The 6452-nt window shown below is 36.9% G+C and overlaps 1 protein-coding gene across 1 annotated transcript in view; it reads right to left on the bottom strand.

The window, feature by feature from the left end:
• fhip1ab (FHF complex subunit HOOK interacting protein 1Ab) overlaps positions 1-6452 on the bottom strand; it is a 445665-nt gene that overhangs the window by 275405 nt on the left and 163808 nt on the right. The window lies entirely within an intron of this gene.

Here is a 6452-nt window from a genome sequence, read left to right on the forward strand (position 1 = left end):
GTCACATGATCCTTCAGAAATCAGTATAATATCAGGATTTGTTGAACTTTTATAATTAGTATTATTAGAAGCAGTGCTGAAAAGTTTTAGATTAGTTCATTTAAAAGAAAAATGTTAAATAATTTTAATGCATTTTAATTTTACACACAAACATGGACTTTTAATTATAACTGAGAAAAAAAGACACCAATAACAGGCAGTCATAATCACACACCTGCCAGAGAAAACTCTGATTAGTTAACGCAGCGGGAATGTCTGCTAAAGTTCAGATTTTCCAACTCGAGCGATTCATGGGTCAATCATGCAAAACGCTCAACTTGCAACAATTCAATGGTGCGAATGACACGATTCGCGCAAATGAAGTTGCGCAGGATGTCTATTCGCATCTTGACTTATGTAAATCACTCATGCTTGGCGCTTCTTGGTCTGATGTGAACGCAGCATTAGTATTATCATTCATATGCTTGTTCACCAATCGAAACATTTCCATCTCCATCCTATTTTTGAAAATGAAAACGTATTTATTTCTCTTAAAGAGCCCCTATTATGAATTATAAAAGGTCATGATTTGGTTTTGGGGGTCTCTAACAACGGGCTGATCTGCATGCAAGGTCAAAAACACTTTCATTGTCTAATAATCTGCATTTATTTCTACCTAATTATTCCAACAACCATGGTGCAAATTTACAGGGGGGTTTGGATTGACCCTCCTAATTAATGCTTGATCTCCCTGAAGAACATCAAAACAAGATGTATGGGGGGAGAAATAGCTTTCTTCAATGTTAGTTTTCCTAAATATTAAAAATTAAAAATGTATAATATAAATGTGCATTTGATTGAACGCATGATGATGCATTGAATGGCACCAGTCAATAGTAGGGAAAATATCATTCAACATTCTGAAACTGGCAGATCTAGAGCACTGTTTGACATCTTAAACATTCACAAAACAAATATGTAGGCATGTAGCCTAAAAAAAAAAAAAGAAAATCTAGAGACATATTTTGTACAGTTTGACCTACAGTAACCACTAAAATAGTCACTAATCAAAAAAAAACATATATTTTATTAACACATTTGATGTAATTTAAATAAATTAATTTGATTCACTGAAGCATGTGTGTTATCGAAAAAGTCGACCCCACTGATCGTCTATAATTCGCACACTGCCATCAACTCCAATATGAATTATTCAGAGATTAATTTGTTCCCAAACCGCTCAGAGCGACGCTTATCTGCGGTGATTGGTCCGATGACCCAGTCTGTTGTGATTGGTTGACTATGTTCAGTGCGAGACAGAAAGAAATGCCCACCATGGCTGATCAACATTGTTGAAGTAGTCAGAGTGCAGGGTGTATGTGTGAGCCCAATGCAGGAGTGCAGTAAAGCAGTGCAGTTAAACACCAGCACAGTGCTCCATTCTTAACCATGACACGCACTCAGTATTAACCCACACAGCGGCAAAAGCTGAACTTTTCTGAACCTTGACCGCCGCATGTGTGTAGGAACAGCTGACACTGGGCATAGCAATGATATACGGAAGAGGATCGGGAGCTCACAAACGCATTTAGATCCGTAAACAAAGCAAGGCGTCGTGTTTTCAACATGGTTTTAGATGCGATATGAGAATATAAAAAGTTAACCTGATACAGTCCAAACGGTTACAAGTAACAAAACACAATTAAATACAGAATTTTCAAGCAAGAGAAAACAAGGAGGCAGCCATTTTAATCGCACGTACTTATACTTGTGAAATGCAGGAAGAAACTGCTCCATGAACTGTGTACTGTAAAGTTCCTGTTAAGCTCTGACATCAATAGTCTTTTCTGATCCTTGCTTTAACACACAGCCGACGAATCCCAGCTGCAGGGTAGATTAATTGCATTAATCAGCAGAACGTTCTCTCATTATTGTTCAGTCATAATCCGTCTCACACACAACCGCACTCTGCTGGTGTTTGAAGGGAAAGGCTCGTTCACGTTTTACCAGATCCGGTACTTCATATTTGGTATTGTTTCTTGTTGACGTCTATAAGAACAGGCAAAAGATCTGGACGAAAGATGAATCATTTAAATGACTCTGAGTCGAATCTTTTATTAAAGAATTGGTATCTTTAAACATGGTGCACTTTCAGATTTTACCCTCAGCTGGATGTTTTCATTCACTCAGAGCTGCGTTACACACTGTATGGAAGCTCAATTTCCCATAATAGGGGCTCTTTAATATATAGGTTATCTTATCTATTGTCATATTTGTAAGCATTTATTTTAGCCAGTGAAATCCATATTAATGTATTTTAAATTATTTTAAATGTTGAAGATTTCTATTTATAATAAATGTGGTTATTTATAATGTTCTGTTAATTGATGGGTCATGATAAATGAAGTGTTTCCCTTTCTCTAGAAACATTTGAAGCAGCTCGGCTGTTTCCAACACTAATAATCATCATAAATCCTCATATTATCATGATTTCTGAAGGATCGTGTGACTCTGAAGACTGCAGTAATGATGCTGGAAATTCAGCTTCACATCACAGGAATAAATCATCTTATTTTGCATATTCACACCGGAAAATACCTCATTTAAATTGTAATATAATTTCATATTTTAAACATATTTGCGATCAAAAAAATGCAGTAGAGACTTAAAAAAAACAATGATTACAGATTTCTGACAGTAGTGTACATCGGTGTCTTTCAGTCTGACACTTTAGATCAGACCAATATAAGCCCATAATCATTAGAGGAGACAAAAAACTATAATATTATTATTTTACTTTTACAATATTATTTTTTTGTTATTTGTAGAGAATATATACGTGAATTAGAAGTTTTTTTAAATGATATTTCAACATATATAAACAGTCGAAGGTGAATATATTAGTCCTCCAGTGAAATTTTAATTATTTTTCAAATGTTTCCTAAGCAAGTTTTAATGTTTTCAACACATTTTTTAAACATAATAGATTTAATAACTTATTTCTTTCATCTTTGCCTTGATGATATAATATTTTACATAATATAATATTTGACTAGATATTTTTCAAGATGCTAGTATTCAGCTAAAAGTGACTTTAAAAGGCTTAATTAGGTTAATTAAGACAACAGGGGTTTATTCTGTAGACAATTAAAAAATAATAATATCTTAAGGGGGCTAATAATATTGACCTCAGCAGTTTTTCATTTGAAAATGATTCAAAAACTGTAAATCATAATAAATAAATAAATACTCATACGTGTATATCAAATATTTAAATAATAATAAAAAAAATTTTTTAAATTCCCGTGAAACTTCTCCAGAAGACAAATACAACAGGCAGTTGGAAAATATTTGAAAATTTTAATTTAAATTAAAAATTTGAATTTTTAAATTTAAATTTGAATTTAACATTTAAATTTGAAATTAACATTTGAATTTAAATGTAACATTTAAATAAAAAATTTGAATTTGAATTAAAAATTTTAGTTAAAATTAGAATCGTAAAATAGAATTGTTATGTAACATTTAAATTTAAAATTAGAATTTTAATGTAACATTTTAATCTGAATTTAACTTTTGATTTTAAATTTTAAATTTAGAATTTAAATGGAATATTTGAATTCAATTGTAACATTAGAATTTGAATAAAAAAACAATTTAAATGTAACGTTTGAATTTGTTTGCTTTTTTATGAAACATTGGAATTTAACATTTGAATTTGAAAATTTTAATTTTGAATTTAATTGTAACATTAGAATTTAAAATTTGCATAAAAAAATTAATTTAAACATGACATTTGAATATAAAATTTGAATTTGAGTTCAACATTTGATTAAAAAAATTTGAATTTAAATTTAAAATTCAAATGTAACATTTGAACTTAACAGCTGAATTAAAATATAAGCTTGAATTTGAATGTAACATCATAATTTGAATTTAAATGTATTGTTTCAATTTAAATGTAAAATTTGAATATTTTCATGTAACATTTGAATGTAAAAGTGGAATTTCGCAGGAGCAGATCTAATAATTTCCTCTTCGCTGTGTACTGTCTGCAGCCTATACTTGTGCGTGTCATTTTTAGCGATTGGTAGTTAACGTTTGAGCTGAAGATAGAGACGTGCAAACAAAGACGATGTTGAGACGGGACGAGCGTAACAGACCTTCACCTCTTCTGTCCTACTTTCAGCTGCTTCTTTTACTCGTTTCCTTCAGAATAAACTGCAAGAGTTGTGCTCAAAGCAACACAAACCGCCACAGATTGAGCGTTTCCCACCAGCTTGACCAAAACAGATGCTGCATCACCACAGAAGAGGAGCACACCTCAGGACATCGCTCGCCCCCTCATCTATTGATTGATTTCTGATTGATTAGCTTCGCTTTCTCCCGGTCTCGTTTCTGTGGGAATCTCACGAGCTCTGTCCAGATCACACTTTACTCCACAGTCTGCAGACGAAGCAGAAACGGTGTGTGTGTATGTGTGTGTGTGTGTGTGTGTGTGTGTGTGTGTTTAAGCAGTTTTACCCTTTTATACCAAACAGTCTCAAATGATCCGTGTTCTGAATATGCATGAGCAGATTTACTGGCTGTGATTTTGGCACACACTGCTCCTATATGGGAAATCATTGCTGCCAATATTAGTCAGTATTTATTTAATTTTTTTGTGCGTGAGTGTGTTTGAGAGATCAGGAATGTGTGTATGTGTGTGAGAGAGAAAAAGAAAGAGTTTGTGTATGTGAAAGTATGCGTGAACATGAGTGTGTATGAGTTTGGGTGTGTGTGTGTGTGTGTGTGAGAGAGAGAGTACACAAATGTGTGAGAGTGGATGTGAGTGTGTTTGTGTTACTGTATGCGAGTGAGTTTGTTGTGCGTCTGTGTGTTTGTGTGTGTATTTGATTTTGTGTATGTGCGTGTGGATATGAGTTTGTTTGAGTTAGTGTGTGTGCGTATTTGAGTTTGGGGTGTGTCCGTGTGTGTATTTGAGTTTGGGGTGTGTGTGTGTGTGTATTTGAGTTTGGGGTGTGTGTGTATTTGAGTTTGGGGTGTGTCCGTGTGTGTATTTGAGTTTGGGGTGTGTGTGTATTTGAGTTTGGGGTGCGTGTGTGTGTGTATTTAATTTTTGGGGTGCATGTGTGTGTGTGTGTGTGTGTGTGTGTGTTTTTGAGTTTGGGGTGTGTGTGTGTGCGTATTTGAGTTTGGGGTGCATGTGTGTGTATTTGAGTTTAAGGTGTGTGTGTGTGTGTGTGCGTATTTGAGTTTGGGGTGCGTTTGTGTGTATATGAGTTTGGGGTGTGTGTGTGTGTGCGTATTTGAGTTTGGGGTGTTTGTGTGTGCGTGTTTGAGTGTGGTGTGTGTGTGTGTGCGTGTTTGAGTGTGGTGTGTGTGTGTGTGTGTGTGTGTGTTTTTGAGTTTGGGGTGTGTGTGTGTGTGTGTGCGTATTTGAGTTTGGGGTGCATGTGTGTGTATTTGAGTTTAAGGTGTGTGTGTGTGTGTGTGCGTATTTGAGTTTGGGGTGCGTTTGTGTGTATATGAGTTTGGGGTGTGTGTGTGTGTGCGTATTTGAGTTTGGGGTGTTTGTGTGTGCGTGTTTGAGTGTGGTGTGTGTGTGTGTGCGTGTTTGAGTGTGGTGTGTGTGTGTGCGTGTTTGAGTGTGGTGTGTGTGTGCGTGTTTGAGTGTGGTGTGTGTGTGCGTGTTTGAGTGTGGTGTGTGTGTGCGTGTTTGAGTGTGATGTGTGTGTGTGTGCGTGTTTGAGTGTGGTGTGTGTGTGTGTGTGTGTGTGTGCGTGTTTGAGTGTGGTGTGTGTGTGTGCGTGTTTGAGTGTGGTGTGTGTGTGCGTGTTTGAGTGTGGTGTGTGTGTGTGCGTGTTTGAGTGTGGTGTGTGCGTATTTGAGTTTGGGGTGTTTGTGTGTGCGTGTTTGAGTGTGGTGTGTGTGTGTGTGCGTGTTTGAGTGTGGTGTGTGTGTGTGCGTGTTTGAGTGTGGTGTGTGTGTGCGTGTTTGAGTGTGGTGTGTGTGTGTGCGTGTTTGAGTGTGGTGTGTGTGTGTGTGTGTGTGTGTGTGTGCGCGTGTTTGAGTGTGGTGTGTGTGTGTGCGTGTTTGAGTGTGGTGTGTGTGTGTGCGTGTTTGAGTGTGGTGTGTGTGTGCGTGTTTGAGTGTGGTGTGTGTGTGTGTGTGTGTGTGCGCGTGTTTGAGTGTGGTGTGTGTGTGTGTGTGCGTGTTTGAGTGTGGTGTGTGTGTGTGTGTGTGTGTGCGTGTTTGAGTGTGGTGTGTGTGTGTGCGTGTTTGAGTGTGGTGTGTGTGTGTGTGTGTGTGTGTGTGTGTGCGTGTTTGAGTGTGGTGTGTGTGTGTGCGCGCGTGTTTGAGTGTGGTGTGTGTGTGTGCGTGTTTGAGTGTGGTGTGTGTGTGTGCGTGTTTGAGTGTGGTGTGTGTGTGCGTGTTTGAGTGTGGTGTGTGTGTGCGTGTTTGAGTGTGGT

This window comes from Danio rerio, chromosome 23 (assembly GCF_052040795.2).
Source record: "Danio rerio strain M-AB ecotype USA chromosome 23, GRCz13ab, whole genome shotgun sequence".
Taxonomy (NCBI): domain Eukaryota; kingdom Metazoa; phylum Chordata; class Actinopteri; order Cypriniformes; family Danionidae; genus Danio; species Danio rerio.